At 39.9% G+C, this 27330-nt stretch overlaps 2 long non-coding RNA genes across 2 annotated transcripts in view; one reads left to right on the top strand and one right to left on the bottom strand.

The window, feature by feature from the left end:
- Positions 1-844: 844 nt before the first annotated feature.
- Positions 845-7131, top strand: LOC120715305. Its single transcript, XR_005691587.1, has 3 exons — positions 845-1324; positions 1564-1658; positions 7101-7131. It is a non-coding gene; the product is annotated as an uncharacterized LOC120715305 (long non-coding RNA).
- Positions 7132-17241: 10110 nt separating this feature from the next.
- The window catches only part of LOC120715308, a 14260-nt gene continuing 4171 nt past the window's right edge, over positions 17242-27330 (bottom strand). Inside the window, exon 4 of the long non-coding RNA XR_005691588.1 lies at positions 17242-17254. This is a non-coding gene — a long non-coding RNA (uncharacterized LOC120715308). The remainder of the gene's footprint in view (positions 17255-27330) is intronic.

The following is a 27330-nucleotide window of genomic DNA, read 5'->3' as shown; positions in this document are numbered from 1 at the left end:
CACAAGCGCTTTCTTCTGCGTTTTTCAGTGCTTCCTAACTAACATTCACCCACATCTGCACTCTAATGGATGCTCCAGAGAGCACCATGGGGTTAGTATCCTGCCCAAGGGTACTTGACATGCAGACTAGGGGAGCCAGTTTCAATCAGTAGATGACCTGATGTACCCCCTGAGCTACAGCCACCCTATTTCACATTATAATGACATTTCGAGTCATTATGGAGATGAAATAAAGAATAAATAAATCTTGTATGAATCAAGTGATCAGTTAAAAATAAATCAGTAAAATAAATACATATTTTGAAACACACTTTAGTATCATAAACATGTATTTTTTATTAAGCATTTTTCGATAACCAAGATAAATCACAACAGCTTTGTTGATGGTTAGATGTAGAAAAGAAAACAAAGCATTCACCCAAGCTGCTGAGCACATGGAGCATAAAAGCCTTCGATGCTCTCCTGACTCGATAACTGCAGAGAAGCAAATCTCTACCACTAACATCAGCACAAAAACTCTACACCTGGAGTTTGTAAGTGTAATATGTAGGTGACCTAGTGCTTCTGTCCCATATTTTGCATTATGACTATTTATTGTGATGTGAACACAGCTTATATATTACCCCTACTAACGCTTAGTCAGAGGTGCTCAGTGATGGTTATTGAAGATGTGTTTGTTTGCTTTCTTGCTGCTGTGATTTTGCTCTTCCAGAAACATCTCTAGCAACGGACTATTGTGTAGCACACCCAGCCTCTTTCCACTTAACATCCCTCTCCTCAATGCTGCATTTTGTGTGAAAAGCACGTTGGCACACCCATGGCAGTCTTGACATGCGTAAATGTTCATGTTGCCAGTGTGTGTCATTACCTCTGTCCCTCTCCTTCTTTCTCTCTTTCTTTTTTTTTTGTTGTTTTTGCAACTGCCCTCTGTTTTCTTCTGTCTTCCTTTGGCTCTGCATGCACCAACAGACAAACACACACAGACACACTTACGACCCCCCATGTCCCATGTGCTGGTCCTGGCTACAGCTCCAATTACCTGGTGGCTGCAGCAGTAGGCCCCTAAATAGATTGTAGCACCAAACAGGCATGTCTGCAAAGGATCGCTCAGTGGGAGACGAGGAGGAAGTGGTGGGGGAGGAGGAGCAGAGCGAGGGAGAGGAGGAAGAGGGGTTGCTGGGCTAGAAAGAAGCTGGAGGACAAAAAAGCAAGGGGAGAGTAAGCAAGAAAGTTGGGCTACAAACGAGGCGAGAGAGAGAAGAAAAAGAGGTTGTCTAAGCATTTGGACTGAACAGGGAGGAAATGTCCCTCATTGCACAGTAAAGTAAGTAAAGATCAAGAAAAGAAGGCACATTTATCTCCACTTTGCTAAATCCACTTGACATGTCATACAAATTTAAAGCCATAACTTGCAGGTACATGTTACATAGTTGATTTGTGAATCCGTTTCTCTCAATCTCTCTGTATTTTCTGTCATCGTCATCATTCCCACTCTGTATTTTGCTCTCCCGTCTTTTACCGTAATACCCCTTTTCTCCTCTCATCCCTCCCGTCTCATTTCAGCTCGTGAAGGATAAGAGGAGAGAATGAGGAGGAGGAGGAGACAGAGGAAAAGGAAAGCTAGCAGAATAAGGGCCACGAGTGGGTGAGAATGAAAGGTGGGTGAGAATGAAAGGAAGCTGTCATTTCCTACAGAGCTTAAGAAATGATCTTACTGAGCCTAATGCACGATACAATTTGTGTGATTTATACAAAATAGAAATAAAAGCAAATTTGCATTATTGATCTATTTTTGTATCCAAAAACAAAACTGCCACATTAAAGCAAAAAACATCATGAAAACCTGCTGGATACATTCAACAGTCTTAATAAAACTGCAGCGAAAGCTTTTTATTTTTATTTAAATCTCTATCTTTAGTAATGTGTGTGTGTTTCAAAAATTAATGGCCAATGTTACTACAATCAGAAGGAGAGTAGCTGTTCTGTCCCTTTATGTTGGCTCCAAATCACATAAAAATAGAAAATTATTCATTATTGACACAACATTATTTGAACAGCAATACTGTCCTATTAAGCAAAATCAGCCTTGCATTTATTACACAAATGCAGGAACACTTTACTTTAAATCTTTAACATCACACAATCACATTGATAATTGTATATTAATACACATAGTGATATATATCAGTGTAGTGTGTCAATAGTCACACACTTTGTATTGTTATTACATTGTGTTTTTGACTACAAGCCACATTCGCCCATTTGTGTGCTTTCTGTCACACACGCTCGCACTCTAACGGATGCATCAGGGCAGTTTGGGGTTCAGTATCTTACCCACGGTCACCTCAACGTGGGGACTGGTTTAAACCACCAACCATCCTGTGGGAAGACTGCCTGCTTAAAGCCAGACTTTCTCCAGCCACCACATTACACGCCATGAAAATTATATCTTTAAATATATTTACATCAATACATCATTAGATATAGTGTAATAATACATAAACATTATGAATATATGAAATGCCACATTAATGTCAACTCCATCCATTTTCTAGCACTCGGGGGAGTAGCAGTCTACAAAGAAATAGACTGGCATCCTCCCACAAGCCACCTCCTCTAGCTGTTCTGGGGAATGCCAAGGATTTCCTTAGCTAGCCAATAGTAATAATGTCTTTATTGAGCATGCCTCCTAGGTGAAACACCTCAACTAAGAGGCAACCAGGAGGAATCCTAGTCAAATGCCTAATGTATAGGAGCATCTGCTCTACTCTGATCTCCTCTTGAATGACGGAGCTCCTCTCCCTGTCTCTGATGGTGAGCCCAGATACCTAATGCCTTGATTATATTCTGATGGACACAAACAGCTGGAGACCTGACGGCTGAGCAGTCATTCTTCTTTGAAGCCCACTGCCAGAGGCCATTGTGTATAGTCGGTACACTGTTTCTCCGAAGACAAGTCTGCGAGGTTCCAAGAAAACAGGCAGGCACACTGACCTTCCCCGTCTGATGACATAATTGATGTCACTCAAAAAATAGACCCTAGTGGACTCACAAAACATATAATTGAGACTTAATTAGGAAGCTGATTTTCCAAATTCCATTCGCAGTTTTATTCACAATCTGAGAATGAGGGCTAGAATGTTGATGAAGCAGTAAATTCAGCAGCTTTGACACTCACCTTTTTCTTACCACAACAGACTGTGGAGGCCATGCCAACCCATCTGTCAGTTTCCGTTCCAATATTAACCCCACTAGTGAATGAGAACCCAAGATACCTGAAAAACTGAAGTATTTTCATTCTCCACTTTTTTCTGAAAACCATGTCCATGTCCTCGTGGTTCTCCTGCCACTACACATTTAGCTGCAGACTGCCCCACATCATTGTTCATTGAAGCTCACGTTGTAGCTTCAAATCAGCCAGAAAAATCAGAGACTTGATGTTAGGAGCACCCTCTGGCTCTTGGCTGTGCCTAGAAATTCTGACCGTAACAGTTATGAAGAGAGCTTGTGATGAAGGGCAACCTATATCTCGATATCCCATACTCCCCAAGCACCTCCAACAGCCCAAAATATACAGTTGAATGACTTCTTCTAGTCCAAAAACACACAAAGAATGGTTTTTGTCCCATGAACCCTCCTGTATCCTCCAGAGGATAGAGATCAAGTGTTTTAGGACCAGTACGAAAACCATAATATTATTCCTGAATTTGAGGTTAGCCTAACAGGCAGACTGCCATCTTCAATATCCTGGCATAGACCTTCTCACGGTGGCTGAGGTGGGTGCTGTTATCGTGTTAGTCATGTATTATTTGTTGTATAAATACATTAGACATACATTAGAATATCTGTGTGCTCTGATACCTTTATTGATAGCCATATTATGTAATGCTCACACATGTCTGAAACATCCTGATGTTGACAACATCTGGTGTTGAAACTCCTCCTGTAACAAGCATGCTCATCAGTTAAAGGTCTGTTCCCATAGCTCCCACGGTCAGTTAAAATTTAGCTGTGACAACCAAAACACACTGAACTCATTCAAAGATTCAAATATTCAATTCGATTCAATTCAAGTTATTTATATAGCGCTCTTCGCAGGATAAAAACCACAAAGTGCTTCACAGCAATATAAAAGCAGATATACAAAAAAAACAGCACAATCAAGCATTCAGCACAAATCTAATTAAAAGTTAAATAAATGAGTCTTAAGCTGCTTTTTAAAAGAATAAATACAACTAGAAAGCGAAAATTTCATAAGAAATTTTAAGTGTGCCTATGCCGCTGCTAATCAGTGTAGTTTGCCATTCATATGGTTACAGGGAGCAAAACTCAGCAGAGCAGCCATTCTCCACCATGAACTATGGCAAAAACAAACACCACTCGCGCCTCACAGATGACAGCTTACAGTTTTGTGTAAAGATGAGGTGACTTCGTACAGCCCCGATTTGCAGACGCTGTGCACAGAGGTTCATGAGCAGAAGTCCCCATTGTACCACGGCAGGCCCGACAATGTTTGCATGAACACACTTTGTAGCATTACTTTATGGACCACTTTTCACACATGGTTGGTGTACCCACACAGCTGGCTGTAGCTTTTCATCTCACAGCCCGACACACACCCAAAAAACAGCCGAGAGAGCACAGACTTTACGCCCGAGAGGCGTGATTGCAGATGCCGCTCAGGTGGGTCCACCTCCCCTGCAGCGGCACTGCAGACCACGCCCCGCCACACACATCAAACACGTAAAATAAATATTTATGCACTTTTGCATTCACTTTTTGTTTTTTGTTATTTTTACACCTTGTTCTGAATGAATAACAATGGTCTACAGCCAATCTTGTGTATTGTTATACAAACTTTGGTTGTAAGATTCAGATAACTATTTAATAAAAGCTAAATATTTTATATGAGAATAAGAAAGAAAAGTATATCTTTGTGTCCCCCTCTCCCTGTTAATGCCCTACCTGGCCCCCTGGCAAAAGCTTTGCTAGATCCACCCCTGCACAGTTACCAGCTGTCAGCTACACAAAAAAGGAGTTTAGGTGACATTAAAAAACTCATTCATGTCACCTAAAAGGTAAACCTGTTTCTCCATCACCAGTTCAGCTCTGATGATTCAGTAAGGACATCTCCTGGTTTGGACCAGCCCTTTTTTTCAGCTGTGGCTCCAGCAAACATCAGCTGACACTAGAAATGAAAGTCAAATGAATTCTAACAACAGCTGATCAAGCTTAAACGTGCTGCTGTTGTTTAGTGCTATAAACAAACAAAAGAGAAAAGCCAATCATTGATCAGTTTCATGATTGAAGTTTCAACAGGCGAGAGAATGACAGGGGAGGCTGTCATAAAGTTCAACATCAGTAACTTAGCGCGCACAGCTGTATAGAAACTCCGTCGTGCTACCTAGCATGCAGTACGAGTTATTGTAACTGTCAGCACAACGAAAATAAACTACACCTAAACTCGGTTTATATCTGATGCAAATAGAGTGCAGTTCATAACTTCTTACCTGAAATTCAGTTCACCTCACACTCCTGCCTTCAGTTTCCCTTATCCACGATTGAGCTCCGCGTTAGCCACCACCGGTCGATCAGCGGCCACCTCGCCGCCTCGTATGTCTCTTTCCCCACATGTCCTTTCTGTCAGGGCTAGCTGCCCTTTGTTGGAGCTCCGCGTTAGCCACCACCAAACAACTCAGTTATTTTTCCCACATCGACCAGCATCTGGACAACCACCTTTCACTGTTTATACCGTTACTAAAATGAATAAATGAATTATCGGCCCATATAAACGAAAAATAAGTCCAGCTGAGAAACAGTCCCATGGCGAGCGATCGGGTGGTGAAACGAGTGTAAGCCGCTTCACTTTAAGCCAAGCCCGGGTACTTTTGAGCGAAGCAGCGCTAGCCGCGCTAGCAGCAATATCGTAAGAGCACTGTTGCTAATATGGGATGTTTTGACAAAACGAGCAGATATTTGACATTTACACACCTACATTCTCGCCTGAAAATATCTTAAAAGTTTATTTTGTGACCTAGAAACAGTAATACAAGCAATATATTAAACGAAGTGGTGGCTGCCATTGTTTGAGTCGGTAGAGGCGTGCTATGAATTGTGGGATACGGAGTGTTCCACCAAGCATACACCCTTGCGGTTACCGTAACTATTCAATGGTTCGCGCAACCTTAAAAATTCCAATGGTTCCTGAAAGCAGCGACGCTGTGCGCGCCGTTGATATTGTCGTCATTACGGTAATGCAAATACGGGTAGACAGGCCATACCACTCCCGACATACCACTAGAGAGAGCCAACACACCACAAATAAAGTTTGAAATTTGTTTCAGTGGGACCAAAAGATGGCGCCAACACACCACAAATGAAGTCTGTTTCTATGGGGCCAAAAGTTGAATCTTTCTCATGGGCCTAGAAATGGGCCAAAATTTGCACTAAAATCTAAATATTTAAAAAACTATAAAAGTCATAAACACCAAAAGTCATAGCATACTAGTCCAAACCCAGCCACACAAAACGATATAACATATGTAACCCTTGTGTCAAAACTGTGCGGCACATAAGCGCGGGAAAATTTTCACTAAAATATTAATATTTAAAAAACTATAAAAGTCATAAACACAAAAAGTCATAACACACCATTCCAGATCCAGCCGCACAAAATGATATAACATATGTGAACCTTGTCTCAAAACTTTGGGACGAGTTACGTTTCAGGCGGAAACTGAAGAATAATAATAATAATATGAAGAATAATAAATCCGAGAAATAGTAATAAGTGTGCCTCTTGGCATAGGCACACTTAATCAAGGCAACATAATGATGGAGGGAGAGCATTCCACAACCTGAGGGCCACCGCTCTAAAAGATCTATCTCCTCTGGTCTTAAAACGTGTTCGTGGGACTACCAACAGCATGTGATTTAGGGATCTCAGGCTGCGAGAGGGAGTGCGGGGTTCTAAAAGATCAGAATGTAGGCCGGCATCACATTCAAGCTTTAAAGTGGTACCAAGATTTAAAATGAATCTGAAATGTACTGGAAGCCAGTGTACTGAATTTAAAGCTTGTAATTGCTCTTTTCGTGTTTAGTTAAAGCCTTGGCGCATTCTGACAACTGGAGCGTTTTTTTCGGCGACTACATAATTAAGCAAGTGAAATAAAGCATGAATAACCATTTCTAACTCGGATTTTTTTTTTCTCATACTTTACTGTGTCATTACTCATGAAGCGATGTAGCTTCATGTGCCTTTGTAAGCACTTTGTGTTTAACAGTCAACATTTATTCCCTGTCAGGTCTCACAAAGAGATAGTTGTTCATCTTTGTGGTGGTTTGTCATGTCTAAATCTGTATTTCTACTTTATTTATGACTGATCTCTGTCCACCCTGAAAGAATTGATAATATTTATTTCTGGTGTCCTCAGCAGAAACTAGAGCCATATTGCTGTCAGATGTTTCTGTTATAGAATCGATGTTGTTTTGACGGACTCGGTCTTAGAAAATATTGATTTGTGTGTACATGTTTTTTACGTCACTACAATAGAAAGAGTAATATTAGTCCTATAATGACATTTAAGACCTGGAGCTGGACTTGTTTAGCATCAGGGTGTGAAAGAAGTCATTTCTGTTTATACTCCCACTGATGTGTTTTTTCCTCCTTGAACAAGTAAACACATAAGGCAGTGTAATGCTGAATAGATTATATAAAAGAGGATACTATGATTCACAATAATTACACTGTTCAACACTATGAGTCATAATAATTACACCATTCAGCACATTTTGTAGATGAGCAGGCTTCGTAGTGGAAAAGAGTCAGGAACACCTTTGTGGAAGACAAACAGCTCTATTGCTTAAACAGATTACCAGCAAGATGCACAAAATCATACACAACACAGCAGATGAAGTTAATACAGTTGTGAGTTTTCACTTGACTCTCTGCCATCTTGTATAAAAATAGCATGTAGATCCTCTTTTAGAAGCAATAACTTCTGTGAGATTTTTTATCAGTCTCTAATATCATTGTGGAAACATTATAGTCCACTCTTCTTTACAATATTGCTTTAAGTTCTTGGAGGTTTGCGGACATTCATTCATAAACAGCTCTCGTTTGGGCTCGTGAGTCTATTTCAGTAAGGTTGAAGTCTGGACTTTGACTCGGACATTGCAACACTTCGATTATTTTCTCTTTCAGTCAGTCTGCTATAGACTTGCCGGTGTGCTTGGGATCATTGTCACATTGTGTGCCCCAGTGTCATCCAAGCTTTAGCTGTTGGACAGATGACCTCAGATGAACTCTTCTAGTTTACAGAAGAGTTTAAGGTTGACTCAGTGGCTGCAAGGTGCCCAGGTCCTGTGGCTGCAAGCCCAAATCATCACCCCTCCACCACCATGCTTAACAACTGGCATTCAGTGTTTATGCTGATTGGCTGTGTTTGGTTTTCACCAAAGGCGGCTTTGCAAACCAAAGCTGTGCTGCCATGTTCTTTTTATAAAGAATGAGCTTTTGCCTGGAAATCCTTAAAAACAAGCCATACTTGTTCATGTGTAATTTCTAGCTGAACTTTATCTCATTAGACATGCTTACTGAGGTGTGTGGCTCAGAGTACGGGGTGGGGCATTATAACACATTTGATAGACCCAGACCAGCAAACTGCCAGAAGTTCTGCTTTTATAGAGGTGGTCACATGGTCTGATGATCAATAAGTACATTTGCAAAAAGATGTTATTCAAGTCAAAGTCAAAAACCACATGTACAGATCATACACAGGAATTTGAAGTTGCAATGCTACCACAGCCCTCAGTGTACAATGAACAACTAAAAGATAAACAGATCAAAAATAAAATTAAAAAATGAAAGTGTTAGAAAAATAAAAAGTGTTATTCATGGGTCTGCACAGAGTCATGTGAAAACGTTCTTTTTTGCATGACTGCAGCAGCATTCAGGCTTGACTATGCAAGCAATTTTGAATTCAACATTAAGTGTCTAATAATAAACATTAGATAAACAACTAGAGTTTACAATTTCTAATATAAACCCTAATTAAATGTCATTCATGTTATCCAAGTGTTTACCCAAAGCTGTTCAAATGAGATTAGATGCATATGAATTCCTGGAACTCTTACAACAGAGTAAAAGTCATGCTATCACCCCATTAAAGTAATAGTACTGCATTTAACAAAGTAAATAAGCTTCCACTTATAGTTAAAAATAGATTAATTTAATAAGTAAGTTTTACAAATATTACTATACTAAACAGTGTTTGGGCTGTTCGTTAAGACTGCCAGTGTTGATGCATTAACATATTTGCAGAATTTGAATCTTGCTGTAAGTCAAATTAGGCCAGTTTTAATGTGTCTGAGCCATATTTAATATTTTTATTCTATCTTTAGTAGTAGGTGCAACACGAAAAAGATAAAAATGCCCTAGCACACAACGTAAACACGCATTAAAGTGAATATTCATCATTCATTTTTATACATAGCCAGAACACAGTCTGCTTGGCTCAACTTGGCTAAAATAAATCTATATTTCTTTTTTGAGTCATTTTTCTTTAAGCTATTAATAATGTGCTTGTTTTAGAGTGCTTGCATTATTACTTAATTTGACTGAGATATACATATTTATACAGCACTGTTTGTACTCTACCTGCTGAGTGCAGCATGAATACTCTAAATATTATTATTAGAGTATTAAAGCCAAGATTAAATATCATCATGAGCTGGCACAGAAAACAACAAGGTTATTGAATGAAACTAATGAAAAATAATAATAATAACTAGTCAAGTTTGAGCTCGTCTGAAGAAAAGGTAAATCTGGGCATTGAGCTTTTGTTCTTGATAAATGTCCTTTTAATTTTAGGTTTGTTGTGCACAGATGCATTTTTAAAGGTTTAATCCATTACTTCTGGCACTCTGAATAATTTTGAAATTTTAAATAAGAGCTGGGCAAATAAGTAGATGATTAAATAAATTATTTCTCTACCTTTTTCTTATACATATAGCACTTGCAGCACCACACTGGGAAAAAATCTACAAGAAATATAGAAGTAAATTTAACAGAATAACACAAAACAGTCATAAAATAATAATAGATTTAAATATAACATGTTAATAGATAAAAGGTGTCTTACAGCTCTGTTTAGAGCTCCAACTATTTGCTCAAGGGACTATTGGCTATGTCCCCCAACAAATAAATAAGTAAAGACAAAATTAACTCTATGCTTCTTCCTGCCCATCACCAAACACTGCACACTTTTAACAAAGCATTTAGTAGCTAGTTAGCCAAAATAAGCCTAGTCCATGTCAGCTTTAAAGCTCCACCTGCTGTTTTTCCAGTAGCAGCAGACTTCTGCAGGTAAAGCTGTTTATAGATAAGCTCTTGTTTCAATTAGTTTAAAAGCTGTGTGGTCTCCCTCTTTGTCTTGGTAGTGACATCAAATTCCACCAAATTGTTTACAGCTTCTTTAAACTGAAAAAAAGTCAGTGAGTGCAGAACATTTCAGTTGGACTAATGGCTACAAAGTCCCAGTATCAGTCGCTGGGTCTTCACAGCCCATCAGTGACTTTTACCCGGATTTACTTTTAATGTCAAAGGAAATGTCTCAGCCAGACATTTTTTAGATTTGAGATCAGTTCACAGGTCAGATTCCCTGGTTTACTCATTCACCAGTGTGTTTTGGTAAACCTCTCACCCTCTGTGGTACACAGGTCAACAAGAGAAGCGTGTTATTTATGCCTTTTTGTGGTCTCCGTCAACTATACTTCTTCTGACTCTTAAAAGAAAAAATGTCCTCTTTTTATTTCCTCTGTCTTCTTACCCACAACCGAAGGAGCGTGAGCGTGTTTTTCCACATCTCCATATTTTCAGCGAGGATCTGTCGTGTTCTTCTTTAGCACGTGTGGGTGGGTGTCTCTGTCTGTGTGTGTTTGGGTGTGTGTCCAATGCCAGTCCCACATTCTGCATCATCATTCATCTCAATTTAACAGTGTTCAATGTGTGACTCCCTGCCTGTGTGTGTGTGTGTGTGTGTGTGTGTGTGTGTGTGTGTGTGTGTGTGTGTGTGTGTGTGTGTGTGTGTGTGGCCATCAGAGCCTGTAGATGTATAAATCATTGGTCGAGATTACGGCTGTTTTATTATTCATGATGCAGGCCTTTTATTGCCAGCGATATTTATCTCTTTGCTATCTCCCATGACCTGCAAGAGAAGGAGGGAGGAAAAGAGGAAGAGAAGGAAAGAGGGAGGGAAAAACTCTGTGTGTTTGGAGGAGGTGGGAGGCCTTAGCAAAGCTGTACATAAATACATTTGTTAGGTGGGCGGGTGTAGTTGAGTATTTGTGCGTGCATGTGTGTTTTGTGAGTGTTACCTTCGATTCTCCCACCATGAGGACCAGAAACCTCACACCACAGTCCTACATAGCACGTTTTCCTCTCCTTCCCTTTTCTCAGTCCTTGTTATCACTCTTTTTATTATTGTAATAGTATGTTTTCTAAAGTCATATTAATGAAGCAAAAGATCACCACTTTATGACTTTCTTATTTGCATAATGACATAACATCTATATTTTCAGTGACCGCATAGCCCAGGTCAGGAAAAATGTCTGTTTTAGTTTTTCATCTGATGTCAAAGTTTTACTTTTGACAGTTTGGGTGAAAATGTAAATGTATCGTAAATGTTCAGTATGATGTGTTGTCCTGAAGGGATATCGCATACCTTTTTTGTTCTAAGTTATGTATTTATGGTTGTATTTTCGTGCATTTCACATTATTACCGCAGCGTAGTGCAGGTAGATGTCCCTGTAATCTGTAATCACTGTAACCAGGTGAGTCATTAAGAACAATTTACAATGATGGGTTGGCAAAAGGCAAAGCTCAGAACAAAATGAGAGAAGCTGCAAAGGAATACCAAGTCAAATGCGGCAGGCCTCAGGAGAACGTCACAATGCACCCATGGGTAAAATACCGCCATCTTCTGGTAAAAGTTTTAGTCTAATTCTGTAGATGGTAATTGCAAAAACTGCATTATAGAGTAGCTTGCATACATGCCCATCTCCCATCCTCATTCCACACACTGCCTCCCCCTAAATATAGGGAACAATATTGGTAAGGACAAGTTTCCAATATGGACTGAATTTCTGAGGATTCTCAGCCATATTCATCTTCTGGGGAAGCTAATCCACTGCCTTTCTGGCCAGTGTGCCAATGTCCAGTGAACGTGCGAGCCAAGTTTTTTTACTCATCGCTCTTTCCTCTGTTCTCCCATCTTTACTCACTATTTCTATTTCTGTCAGAGCAGCTTGCATCTCTGAAGCATGCATATCACTTGTGAATGTTTGCTAATGGCTGGAGTTCTTGCCAGTTTTTGTATAAACTCTTCCAGTCAGAGATGCTCAAATAACTAAGTCTTTGGGGAAGCTCTTAAAAAAGACTGAGCACAGGGAAGGGGAACTAATCCTCCCACAAAGAGCAACCTAATACCTCATGAAAATCTCATTAACTTCTGACCTTGGTGCAATGATGGAAAATTGTATTCTGTGAATCCTCTGTCACCATAGGTGCAGTGGACCACACCCAGAAACGTTTAGACTTTCTGACTGCTGAAAAACTTTAGACAAACACAAACAATCCTAAAATTACATATGTTCAGGCTAAACAGTTCCTGAGCAACCAGTGAGTAACTGCCCACTAAAATGCTCCCGCAAGACCTGCATACGTTCTTTCTCTGTGTGCATTTCCAATTCAGTTCACCTCGGTTTTATTTGTATAGTGCCAAATCACAACAACAGCTGCCTCCAGGCACGTCACAGTGTACTGTAAAACTACAACCCTACAATAAAACACAGAAAACCTCAACAACCGAAACCAAAACTAACATGATGTATGAGCCAGCTAGTAGAAAGCACAGCCAAGCACAAGATGCATCTCACTTTCAAAAGAGGCTTCCTCCAGCAGATTGCAGCTCCTGTTTTAGCTGATGATGTCCTGGTCTTAGGCCAAGTGTAGTATCCAGTAAACATACCAATTCACATCTGCTTTACTTACCTGATAGACCTATTTCAGCTTCATTACTTTCTCTGTGTGCTGATTCACTGCATACAGATGCCTGAGGAAGAAGCTTGAGAAAAATGCTACAAAACACATTTACATTTTGCTTTGAGATGCCAACGTTATGTCGTTCTGCCTTGGTCAGGTTTGTTTAATAAAGAATCTATTTCTCTGTATTTTTATCAGTTTTGTAGCCCTCTCGTCTCAGTTGTTTTTTGTCTGTTGACAGCGCTGCAACAATGCATACTTAGATTTAGCTCAGTCGTCGTGCACACACACCACTCTGCACAAAAAAGGTTTTTTCATAAATTGCCAGGACTATGAAAAAATGCCCCCAAACTTTCAGTTTGATGGGTACTGTTACTGTTTTTTTTATAAAGCGATCAAATTTGCAAATCATGAACGAAAACATAAAAATTACCAAGTGCCCATTACTCTTCCTGAAACAACGCTGTGCTTTATTTCCTGTTGGGCCCTTTTTTCACAAATGTCAGTGTGAAAGGGACATTTGCATGCTAAAATTTCCCCCCAGCTGACATACTGTGCACACAATAAGGACAGGACAGCATGATGTATACTGTAATTAAAGTAAGTGCATCCAGAAGACCTTCATGACCACACTGATCATTAACCCTCTCGAGGCAGGCGTTGCCGATTTGCAACAGTTAAAAACTAACAACCTGATTACCCCACATACATGTTTTAGGAGGGTTTTTTTACTCAGAAGTACCACTGCAGGACTTGGTTGTGCATTAGCAACAAAAAGTTTAATTTGAGCCTGAGAGGGTTAATGAACTACAAATGCGTTTGCTAAGAATACTGGAAAAGAGAGACATGATGGGGATGTTGAACTTGACCGCTTCACAGCCACACCTAGTGGACATGAGTGCTGAGCGTTTTTCTCATAACTAGATTCATACACAAGCCTCTGGGCACTCATTAATGCTCCTTTCTTGGGTTATTTCTTGCTTTTTGATTCATTTTTAAGTGCAACCAGAATCCAAGTAATTATTAATAAAGATCTAAGACCTAATTCTGCCTCATAGCCGTTTGCTTGCATCTTCCTTTGGATACTCAGAGCATCACTGCAAAATTCAGCTCGTATGGGTTCTGCTGGGTGTTACACTGCACGTGGGGAGGCCATATTAAATAAAGGTTCCCCATAACGCTGTGGTCTGTCTCTGTTCCTCTCCATCTTTATCACACACACATAAAGTCAGGCAGAACTAAAGAGGAGCATGTGTTCCAGGTCAGACTCCCTTTCACCTCACAGGTGGCAGGCGCAGCTGTTCACACACACATTTACACACACCCGCAAGTCTATAACTGGAGTATGGAGCCCCCTGGTGAAGCACCGATGCGTGTCGCAAGGTTTCGATGGCAATACAATTTTTATATTGTGAGGTTTTATTATTTGCACTGTTTTTATCATTGAAATTTAATAGATTTTGAGGATGTGAAATTTTCTTTATGCCCATTTCCTGATGTATGATGAATCATTACATTTTTTTGGGTCATTTTTTGTGTCTACATCTGCAAAGTGGCTGATTAGAGTGTAATGTACTGTGTAACAACCCTTTCACAGACTTCCCACAACACTGCCACTATTACTGGCACCTCGGTCTCATTCTCCACATCTCCCTACATAACACAACACAATGAACTTTAATAAAGACAATATTCTTTTGTTGTGTGTGTGTGGACCTCAAATAATGAAAAATATTGATTTGGAACATCCTTAAGTCGATATTATTCTCTGTCACCAGGGAGCACAGGCAGACGAAAGCTTAGTGTAGAGCTGCCATTATGAAGCTTACATCACCATCTAGTGGCTGTTAGTGAAGCAAGCTCTAAACAAGATGAGTTTGTGGAAAAATAAACCTCTTTTGCTTGTGTTCTTGACTTTGTAGAAATTCATTATTGATTATTCATATTTTAGATAAAGAGCTGAAAATGTCTCAAACCTTAATTCCCCATCAGGCAAAGATCCTTTAGGACTTAAGTGCCACATTAGGCCTTGCAGGGATTTTTAAGGAAGGGAACCCATCCAGTTCAGCTCTTTTAGCTTTGTAGGTTTATTAACTGGTCACAGTACAAAACCCCTAATTTTATTACTATACTTATCAACAATTATTTTTAAAATTACAGAAATACTGGCCACTCTATGTTGAACCTTCTTGTATAACTCGAGGTCACAGAGACAATCTTGTGACCGCAGTCCTTAAGCCATCAGATCACAGGAAACACGGGCAACAATTAATAACATTTAAAGTTAGAACTATTATTCACACATTAAGATAAGCAAATGTCCAAGGACTATGGGAAAATTCTAGAGTGTCTTTATATTAGATTGTTTTACTGTTTTTCAATAAATAAATCAATAATAAGATTGCAGTAAACAGTATAGTGGTATAAAAAATTATTTCACTATCAGAGGTAATCCATAAAAATAAAATGAATGAAAAACTCATTTTACAAAGGTTTCCATATATAAAGGAAATGAACAATGAACTACAATTTCTACCTAGAGATAGTGACCTGCTATTAACTAGTAAAAGATTTCTGACCCCAATCTATACCCCTTTAATTTGTGTTTAATCCTTTTACCTAAAAATCTTAGCACAAAGTAACAAGTACGTGTATGAAACAACAGCATGTATTTTGACTTGATGTTGATGGAAATTGTCATGAGAAAAAATGTGAGGGAGAATTCAAAAGGACCTATGAGAGAGAAGTGCAGTGTCAGAAAATCCCACTGCTCTTAAACTAGACACTGGATACTGTGGTGGCACGAATTGCTGAAATGGGTCCGCTTTGCTAATACTACAGAATCCTGGAAATGGACTACAAAAGCTCAGCTGGTTAACAAAATTTGTTCTTACATGATAAACATGAAAAACCTACTTATAAAATACTACTACTATCGTTTCATTACCAAAAGGACAGTTACACTTGGAAGTGAGGTGCACTGCTGGTCAAATATTATGAAAATAATGCAAAAATAAGAAGACATTTTTAATATATTGGGGGGGGGGGTTGGTTGGTTGGTTGGTTTTACAAAAGTTAATTATTTATTCAGCTCACTAACGTGATGGTTTCACTCCCTCCGTCAAGTTGGACTACGGCTAACAGATCATCTGCAGAGGCTTATTTGAAGAGTTTCAGTCAGGTTTCAGAGCTCATCACAGCACAGAAACAGCTTTAGTGAAGGTTACAAATGATCTTCTTATGGCCTCTGACAGTGGACTCATCTCTGTGCTTTTCCTGCTAGACCTCAGTGCAGCGTTCGATACTGTCGACCATAATATCCTATTAGAGCGATTAGAACATGCTGTAGGTATTACAGGTGCTGTGCTGCAGTGGTTTGTATCATATCTATCTAATAGACTCCAGTTTGTGCATGTAAATGGAGAGTCCTCTTCACACACTGAGGTTAATTATGGAGTTCCACAGGGTTCAGTGCTAGGACCAATTCTCTTTACATTATACATGCTTCCCTTAGGCAGCATCATTAGAAGACATAGCATAAATTTTCACTGCTATGCAGATGACACCCAGCTCTATCTGTGCATGAAGCCAGATAACACACACCAATGAGTTAAACTGCAGGAATGTCTTAAAGACATAAAGACCTGGATGGCCGCTAACTTTCTGCTTCTTAATTCAGATCAAACTGAGGTTATTGTACTCGGCCCTGAAAATCTTAGAAATATGGTATCTAACCAGATTCTTACTCTGGATGGCATTACCTTGGCCTCCAGTAACGCTGTGAGGAACCTTGGAGTCATTTTTGACCAGGACATGTCCTTCAACGCACATATTAAACAAATATGTAAGACTGCGTTCTTCCATTTGTGCAACATCTCTAAAGTTAGAAATATCCTGTCTCAGAGTGACGCTGAAAAACTAGTTCATGCATTTATTACTTCCAGGCTGGACGACTGTAATTCATTATTATCAGGAAGTCCTAAAAACTCCCTGAAAAGCCTTCAGCTAATCCAAAATGCTGCAGCAAGAGTCCTGACAGGGACTAGAAAGAGAGCATATTTCTCCTGTTTTGGCTTCCCTTCATTGGCTTCCTGTTAAATCCAGAATTCAAAATCCTGCTCCTCACATACAAGGTCTTAAATAATCAGGCCCCATCTTATCTTAATGACCTTGTAGTACCATATCACCCTATTAGAGCCCTTCGCTCTCACACTGCAGGCTTACTTGTTGTTCCTAGAGTATTTAAAAGTAGAATGGGAGGCAGAGCCTTCAGTTTTCAGGCCCCTCTTCTGTGGAACCAGCTTCCAGTTTGGATTCAGGAGACAGACACTATCTCTACTTTCAAGATTAGGCTTCAAACTTTCCTTTTGTCTTACTTGCTCCTCCCCTTTATGAGTGTGGACGCTTCATCTCTTTGCTCTTGAATACTTTGCTTCTTATATTGATTTTTATTGATTTTTATGCTGATTTTTTCCCTTTTTTTCCGTGTGAGCTTACCTGCGATAACTTCTGGACACTTGTAGATCATTAGGACTAGAGTGTTCTTAACAGAAACAGCAACATTTTATGGTTACCTTGTCCTCAGCGCTCCGTGTGTCTGTGGCCTAGACACAGCTGAAGCCTGATTACAGCGTCTGGGCACCGAGCAGCCTCAATAGCCTGGAAAGGTGCTAACCGCTAGGCTAACTAGCAACAAGATGCCTTCCCTCTCCACAGATGACTACCACAGCCTCCTGCAGAAGATTGCAGTACTGGAGACAAAAATTCATCGCTTAGAAGTAAACGTGGAGGTAAATGGACTGTGTGGAAATGAAACAACCTTGCCTTTGATTCAAAACAATGGCGATGAGCAAGCTAGTACACAGCTAAGGAGCACAGATAACATGACCAAGAAAGTAGACTCTGTGCATTATTATAAATCCTCAAGTGATAATCCCCCCTTAGACTGTCTTGGTGCAAAACCAAGACATAAATCATGTCTCGTGGAAGGGGGAGGACGTATCACAGGCAGGGCACAGCGAGCTGAAATCTCTGAAACCGACTGGCCTTCACTTCCTACGAGACAGAGAAGCTCTTCTACCCCTGTATACGGGAGGAAACAGGACTGGACAACCGTGAATAGGAAGGTTAACAACAAACCTCCAAAACAACTGAATGTGAAACTGCAGAACAGATTTGCTCCACTATCAAAGGACCCTGGATCTATATCGGACAACCATCCATCTAAAAGCAGCGAAATAAGGTCTGAAAATCTGTTGAAAAGTGAAAGGCCACAGGGAAAGCTAAAGGCTAGGCCTGAAACTCTGATTGTGGGTGACTCTGCCGTAAAGGATGTACAAAGGATGTGCGGTAAGAACACTAAAGTCCTCTGCTTTCCTAACGATATGGTCAACAACCTGAAAGGAGAGAATTCTTCAAATTGCAAATGAATATCCAACTGTGACAAACATTGTTCTGCATACAGGGTCAAACGATGTGTCCAAACAACAGTCGGAGGTTCTGAAACGGGACTTTACTGGATTACTAAATACTGTAAACTCTCTGAATGCAGCTGTATTCATCAGTGGACCTGTACCGCCGGTCAGAAGAGGAGACGAGAGATTCAGCAGGTTGTTTACACTGAATAAATGGCTTATATCAACATGTGCTGACCACTCAGTGCACTTTATCGACAACTTTAATATTTTTTGGGAACGCAGGCATCTGTTCAAAGCAAATGGATTTAATTTTAACAAGTCAGGGGTGAAACTGTTCACCTCCAACTTGTTTTATTCCATACGTCATCCATCCGTGCTTGGTGCCAAGGCTGAGATAAACGAGGAGTTATCTCATAAAGAGGAACAAACAGTACTCCAAGAACAGACAAAGCCCAGCAGAAACCTTGAGGAGGAGCTCCATTTGCCCCCACCCGGGAAGAGCCTCAGAAAGGAGAGACACCCATGGTATCTGAGGAAGAGCCTCAGAAAGGAGAGACATCTAAGGCAAGAAGAGGGGTCCCTATTTGCCTCCAACTCTCTCAACAACACCAACGACCAGGACAAGGGACCACGACCTTCCCCAGTCCCCCAAACCCCTGACAGGCCATCACCCTCCTCCCCCTCCCTTTCTCCCTCCTCCCCACACCTGAAATTCACTGAGGAGATGATGGAGCGGGTCAATGCTGGGCTCAGATCTACCCCCCGTCCCAATCCCTTTTTGTCCCCCATAAACCCCCCACCAGAGCGGCCAAAGGTTCGCCATCGAGCCCCACCCTCAACAGAGCAATCGAAGTCACATTGCCCAGCCTCGCCCCCCTTAGTTCCTCTTCATGCCCTGTCTCCGCAGTCTGATGCGTGATGTGTGGAGGGTCCGGGCTGCGAGGATTATGGCAGTGACGACTTTTCCCAGGAGAAGCTGGGACCCTGTTTACTAGAAGGTTTTAAAATTTCTGTACTTTTAGGTGACAGGAGACATGTGGCCTGGTCAAAACACAGAGAGCTGCACTCTAAAAGATCTTTAAATATAGTAAACATACCTTGTGTGCCACAGACTGCTCCCAAACACGAGGGGACAAGTAATACCTCTAAAACACTTAAGTTGGCTTTATTAAACATTAGATCTCTAGCTGGGAAAACATTTTTAATTAATGATTTAATCACTGAGCACAGCCTTGATTTTATGTTTTTAACTGAAACTTGGTTGGACCAAAGTAACAGTGGAGCTGCTCTCATCGAGACGACCCCTCCTAACTACAGTTTTATCAGTGAGGTCAGGGCGAGCAGGAGAGGAGGAGGGGTTGCTGTCTTATTTAATGAATCATTTCAATGTAAGCAGCTATCTCCTGGAAGTTTTCAGTCTTTTGAATATGTGGCTTTACAGCTGAAGGCCCCATCCAAAGTTGTGTTTCTTAATGTTTACAGGCCTCCCAAATACTGCACAGACTTTTTTAATGACCTCAGTGAACTGCTGTCTGTGATCTGTGTTGATTTTGACTGTGTAATTATTGCTGGGGATTTTAACATTCATGTGGACAACCCTCAGGACAAAGGGACTAAAGACCTGAGTAACACTCTGGGCAACTTTGGGCTGACTCAGCATGTAACAGAGGCCACACATAATAGAGGACACACTCTTGACCTACTGATCTCCAAGGGCCTGAGCATTTCAAAGGTTACTGTGTCTGATGTGGGCCTGTCTGATCATTACTGTGTTTTCTTTGAAAGTAAAATCTCAGCCCACACAAATATATCAACAACAGTGATCACAAAACGGTGTATAACTGAACACAGTAGTGCAATTTTTAACCAGGTCTTCCCATTAACACCTGACCTGCCCAGAGGGTCAGTCAATGAGCTCGTCAATAGCTTCAATGCTAACATGTTAAATGTAATGGACACTATTGCTCCCATTAAGGTGAAGGTTATCTCTGGAAGGAAAAAGTCTCCATGGAGAAACTCCACACTGGTGAAAAATGAAAAAAGAGAGTGTAGGAAAGCTGAGCGCAGATGGAGAAAAACAAACCTCCAGGTTCATTATGGCATTTATAAAGAGAAACTTCACAATTATAATTTACAACTGAGGAATGCAAGGAGGTCCTACTTCTCTGACATCATCACTAAAAACAGCCATAATGCTCGGGTCTTATTTTCTACAGTTGACAGGCTAACAAACCCTCCTGTGTCAGTGGCAGCTGAACTTCATTCGACCATGGCCTGCAATGACTTTGCCAAATTCTTCACTGAAAAAATCCAAAAAATTAGACAAGCAATTGGTACATCAACAGCAGATCCAGGATATGTACTGTGTCCACCAAAAAACTGTTTAAACACCATGAAACAGTTTCACCCGATTAACAGCAAAGACCTGGAGGACATCTTAGGTCAACTGAACTCCTCCTCCTGCTGTTTAGATGTCCTGCCAACAAGTTTTTTCAAAAAGGTCTCAAAGACTTTAGAGTCAGACCTGTTACAGATCGTCAACTTTTCTTTATTATCAGGTGTGTTTCCAGAATCACTAAAAACTGCTGTAATCAAACCTATACTGAAAAAGGACAATCTTGACAAGACACAAATGAACAACTACAGGCCGATCTCAAATCTCCCATTTTTAAGTAAGATCATTGAAAAAGCAGTTTCTCAACAGCTCAATTACTTCTTAAAACAGAATAATTGCTACGATGCCTTCCAGTCAGGTTTTAGACAGAACCACAGCACTGAAACCGCTCTGACCAAAGTGTTTAATGACATATGTCTGAATACAGACAGTGGAAAAATGTCAGTCCTAGTTTTACTGGATCTCAGTGCAGCATTTGATACAGTTGACCACAACATATTACTCAAACGACTGGAGAACTGGACAGGTCTTTCAGGAACTGTACTAAACTGGTTCAAAACATACTTAGAAAACAGGAAATACTTTGTATCAATAGGTAACTTCACATCTGAGCAGACAAGTATCACATGTGGAGTTCCCCAAGGTTCCATCTTGGGACCCCTTCTGTTTAACATCTACATGCTCCCACTGGCACAGATTATAAACAACAACAAAATAAACTATCACAGCTATGCAGATGACACACAAATATATATCACAATGTCACCAGGAGACCGAGGCCCTGTACAGGCTCTTGGTAAATGCATTGAGGAAATCAATGACTGGTTGTGCCACAATTTTCTCCAGCTAAACAAAAACAAAACTGAGGTAATAGTCTTTGGCGCCAAAGAAAAACGATTACAGGTCACCAGAGAACTTCAATCTATACATCTAAAAACCACAAACCAGGCGAGAAATTTGGGTGTAGTGATGGATGCAGACCTAAACTTAGAAAAACACATTAAGACAATAACAAAGTCAGCTTACTATCACCTCAAGAATATTTCAAGGATAAAAGATCTGATGTCTCAACAGGACCTGGAAAAACTAGTCCATGCATTCATCTTTAGTAGGCTTGATTACTGTAACAGCATCTTTACAGGTCTACCTAAAAAATCAGTCAGACAACTACAGCTCATTCAGAACTCTGCTGCTCGAGTCCTCACTAGGACCAAAAAAGTGGACCACATCAGTCCAGCTCTGAGGTCCTTACACTGGCTGCCTGTCCGTCAGAGGATAGACTTTAAAGTTCTGATGCTGGCCTATAAAGCTCTGAATGGTTTAGGACCAAAATACATCAATGACCTCCTGACCCAGTATGAACCATCCAGATCCCTCAGGTCATCTGGATCCGGTCTTTTATCAGTCCCCAGAGTCAGAACCAGACACGGAGAAGCTGCATTCAGCTTTTATGCTCCTTATATCTGGAACAAACTCCCAGAAAGCCTCAGATCAGCTGAAACACTCAGTTTATTTAAATCCAGGTTGAAGACTCACCTGTTCTCAGCTGCATTTGAATAAAGCACCAAATCCACACTTTAAGCTTAAATTTCAAAACTTACATTTAACTACTGATTTTATCTACTGTTCTGATTTTATCTGTTTTGATTTTATATACTGTTGTTTGTTTGTTTGTTTGTTAATTAGTTAGTTAGTTTATTTGCTTGTTTTAATCAATTTTAAATCATGCTTTTTATTTGTTCTTGTTTCTAATGTCTTTGTAAAGCACTTTGAATCACCTTGTTGTTGAATTGTGCTATACAAATAAACTTGCCTTGCCTTGCCTTGCCTTTTTGCTAAAGCATATAGTTAGGGCTGGACCAGGTGACCCTGAATCCTCCCTTAGTTATGCTGCAATAGACGTAGGCTGCCGGGGATTCCCATGATGCATTGAGTTTTTCCTTTCCAGTCACCTTTCTCACTCACTATGTATTAATAGACCTCTCTGCATTGAATCATACTTGTTATTAATCTCTATTTCTCTTCCACAGCATGTCTTTTATCCTGTCTTCCTTCTCTCACCCCAACCAATCGCAGCAGATGGCCCCGCCCCTCCCTGAGCCTGGTTCTGTTGGAGGTTTCTTCCTGTTAAAAGGGAGTTTTTCCTTCCCACTGTCACCAAAGTGCTTGCTCATAGGGGGTCATATGATTTTTGGGTTTTTCTCTGTATTTGTGAAGCGCCTTGAGGCGACTTTTGTTGTGATTTGGCGCTATATAAATAAAATTGAATTGAATTGAATTGAACTTAAATGAAGAAATTACACAAGATTTATTTTAGAAATGAGAAGTTATGAGAAAGAACACACACTTCCTCAATTCTGCACATTTAGTGGAAAAGATATATATTAGATCCCTATGATGTTTCGCAATGTTAGGAAATGTTTGGTAAATACTCCTGTAACCGAAACTGTTGGTCTACTGAGTTTCGTGACCTCATTTTCTCTTTTACCGTCACGGTTCACCATTGACCAACTATAGGCACAGTAACTTCTCTTTAGTGAAGCTTGCATTAACCCTGCAGCACTGATGCAAGAAACTAAAATCACATTGTTTCTTTGTAGAAGATTTATCACGTTACATTTAATGCCGAAATAATGACTTTTTGTATTTTATATTTTAACACTGAAGGGTACTGATCAAAATTCATGACAATTTGAACGTTAGTGATCTTGAACTTTACCTCACAGCCCAGTGTTAGTCAGTTATAAGGTTGGGGAAACCTGCAGTCAGCTGAGACTGAAGAAGACACCTGGATGAGTGACGAAACGTTTCTCCCACTGAAAACACTATGTCCAGATGAACAGCATCAACTTCCTGGGATTTTCTTATCTGGATGACTGTGCATGTATTAGGCATGGTTTTTATGGTTTACAGCATAGGCAGAGCGGGGGGCTCAAAATGACCCTTAAGCCCGGGTCATTTTTTTCAGAAGCCCAGGGTCTTTTGGAGTGCAATTTGTTTCATAGTTAGATCCCTCACTGACAACTGTATAAAACAAAAAACGACACACAATATTCGAAGCACATAGCGCACAGTCGTAAATTCCCCCTAATTTTGGTATGATCCAAGCTCAGGCACTATAGGCGACTGAGCACAGCGCTTACGCCTGTGAGCGAGGGGGGAGAAGCTGCTGCCTGCGAGTCTGCTGCAGACAGAGGAGAGCTTAAGTTTGACCAGGTACCAAAGCAAATCATTCGTACTGTACAAATAATGTAAATATGACGGTGTATCACGAAAGATTGATATCAAACTGATCACTTAATCCATATTACGATATTTGCTCTTGCTGTTTTATTAGAGAGTCTTAGCTTACATGTGTTTATTTCATATTTTCAGTTGTTACCCTCCACGGCTAAAAAAGCACTCTAAACCAGTTATGTACTGATGAACACAACAATGGACATAAGGGGCTTCCTTCAAAGAAAAAACTCAGGTAGATGTTATTTTATATATTATGCTTTGTATGTTGTTCAGTATATTTCTATGCAAAACAAGAGGAATTTCAATACACAGCAGTATATTCACAGTTGAAACCAGATATTTACACTTTAGGGGGAAAAACAATAACTTTTTTTTACTGTTGAACATCAATTTAGAGTAAACCTTTTTGTTTTAGATAAATAAATATTGAAATATCTTTTGAATGAGTTAAATGTCAGAATAAAGAGAGAGAGAGAGAGAGAGAGAGAGAGAGAGATGTCTATTTTTTTTATCACTTTCATCAAATTTAGGAGTACATATACACAAAGTTTATTGTTAATTAATAAGAAAACTCCAGACGATTCCATTCTAAGCTTAAGAAGCTTCTGATAGGTTAGTAGAGTCCATGTGAGTAAATTGGTGGCACACCTGTGGATGCATATAAGGCACCCCCAAAACACAGAGCCTGTTTCTTTGATACGGGAAAATCAAGAGATGTCAACCAAGACACCAGGAAAAGAATTGTGGAGCTCCATAAGTGTGGCTCAATTTTGAATACAATTTGGTGCCATTTGCAATTAAGAAATACAGGCAATTTCTCTCTTTACTCTTAAATTTAACAAATGTGTTTTTTATATTTATCAACCTAAAAACATAAACATTTAGTCTGATTTGATGTTTTACAATTAAAAAGTGTTTTTATCTGAAGAGTATGTAAATATCTGGTTTCAACTGTATATTTGATGATGTTGGTGTTTGGCTTGATTGTCAGCACAAAGAGGGAGAGAGAGGAACAGAGAGAGAGATGGAACAAGAGGTGTTAGTAAAAGAGTTGTTTGCCAAAACTCATTAATAACATGTATCTAGTACCCAGTATATCTTTTTAGGTTTGCTATTTTTCAAATTCTATATTTATTAAGTTATGCAGGCTTGTTTGCACAACAAGGCTAAATAGTTATCTAAACTTTTCTGAATCTAAATATTGTACTTTGGTAGAATTAAAAAAATAAGTGTAGTGCAGGTCTGGTTCTGGTTCCGTCTTGGTTAAGTCCTGAAGTAGTCTTGATTTTGAACAGTTCTGTTTTAATTCCGGATCAGTTCTGGGTCTGGTTGAATTGGGGTTTAGTCCCCGTGTCTTGATACAGCCCTGATTTTGTTCTGCCTTGCTGCTTAATTAAAAAACTAGTTTAAGGTGCCCTGTATATATATACTTTTTTTTCCAACATGAAGTTAATCTTTTTTGAACAGAACTCAAAACACAGCCTAATAAATCTTTCAGTCATTTGTTAGATGTTGTTTCCTTGAGAGTGACGTATTAATTACTTACCACACAATGGGTTCAAAGAATAGCAAGTCTGTCTTGATAATCGTCATCAATACACATCACATGTCCAGACTAGTCCCCATCCGAGAATTAGCTATAAAGCTGTGTAATCACACCTCACACACCCAAAGTGTTTCAATTTTTTCCACAGGGCCTTTTTTTCGTATAACAGTTACAATACATTAAAAAAAAACATTTTAATGGCACATTTTTTGAAAAAATAATACCAAAGACATTTTTGAGTCTGAAAGGTACTTTATTCTTTTAAAATGTAAAAGTTTTTCTAATATATTATTTTTAAAATTAAATGACGCTGAACACGGGACAAAAAAAATGTGTAATTTCCAACTATTTTAGATTTTTAACAACTTTTCCACTGTTTTGTAGATATTTCAAAGCACACTTTTATGTGTGTTCCTATTTTGAAACACAAAGGGTAGGGATAGCTCAGTAGGTAGAGCCGTTGCTCCATGATCGGAAGGTCGGGGGTTTGATTCCACTGAACGGCTACCCCGAGGTATCCTTGAGCAAGGTACCGTCCCTACACATTGCTCCCTGGGTAACACATACACATTATTATTAATTGCATTAAGTAATTTCAAGCATGGAAAAACTTACACAAATTTATATCGGATGGCATTTATTACTTACAGTTCTTTTTGTATGTATTTTCTATGCATAATTGAGAGTTCATTAGAAGGCTAACTCCATATGAGTTTGCAACAAAATCTTATATTAACACCTTATCTTATTCAAGTTTTATATCAAGAGAAATAAAGTGTAAGAGGATACTGAACAGAATAAACAAATTACTGGTCAGGCTGTACCTATGTGGTAGCTTGCAAAAAGCTGACATTTGACTACAGGTTGCAAGGAACTAGCTGCAAACAAGAGAGTGTAGGCAAGGTGGAGGGAGTGGAGATGAGTGTCAGGGGGATTTGACACAGGGAAAAGGAAGGGAAGGTCTAGAAAATGTAGTGGTTAGAAAATGTAGGGCGACCGTGGCTCAGGAGTTGGGAGTAGTTGGGAGTTCGCCTTGTAATTGGAAGGGTGCTGGTTCGAGCCCCGACTCCGACAGTCTCGGTCGTTGTGTCCTTGGGCAAGACACTTCACCCATTGCCTACTGGTGGTGGTCAGAGGGCCCGGTGGCGCCAGTGTCCGGCAGCCTCGACTCTGTCAGTGCGCCCCAGGGTGGCTGTGGCTACAATGTAGCTGCCATCACCAATGTGTGTGTGGATGACTGAATGTGTAAAGCGCTTTGGGGTCCTTAGGCTAGTAAAGCGCTATACAAATATAGGCCATTTACCATTTAAACCTGTTGTGATGTATGCTTTGGACATGGTGGCAAAGCTGGACGTGGCAGATTTGAAGATGTTAAGATTCTCATTGCAATTAAATGTACATGAAAGGGAGAGCTTAGGCGGAGTTGTTGACTCAAAGGTAGAAGACAAGACAAAAAACAGTCTGAACATGTCCAGAGGTGCTATAGTGTATATATTAGGCAAAGGATGTTGAACATAAATCTGCCTACAACAGGAAAAGAGGAAGACACCGGAGCTTCATAAATGTGGTCAAGGAAGACATGCAGAAGGTGGTAAGTGAAAAATGATTTATTATTTTTATTATTATTACATGGATTCATTATTTTATTTTGTTTGCATGGCCTCCCTACAAGCCGAGCAATTACGTCTCA

This window comes from Simochromis diagramma, unplaced genomic scaffold (genome assembly GCF_900408965.1).
Source record: "Simochromis diagramma unplaced genomic scaffold, fSimDia1.1 OVJJ01000431.1, whole genome shotgun sequence".
In the NCBI taxonomy this organism is placed as follows: domain Eukaryota; kingdom Metazoa; phylum Chordata; class Actinopteri; order Cichliformes; family Cichlidae; genus Simochromis; species Simochromis diagramma.
The sequence above is the reverse complement of the archived record's forward strand: the minus strand, read 5'-3'. Positions and strand labels throughout refer to the sequence as shown.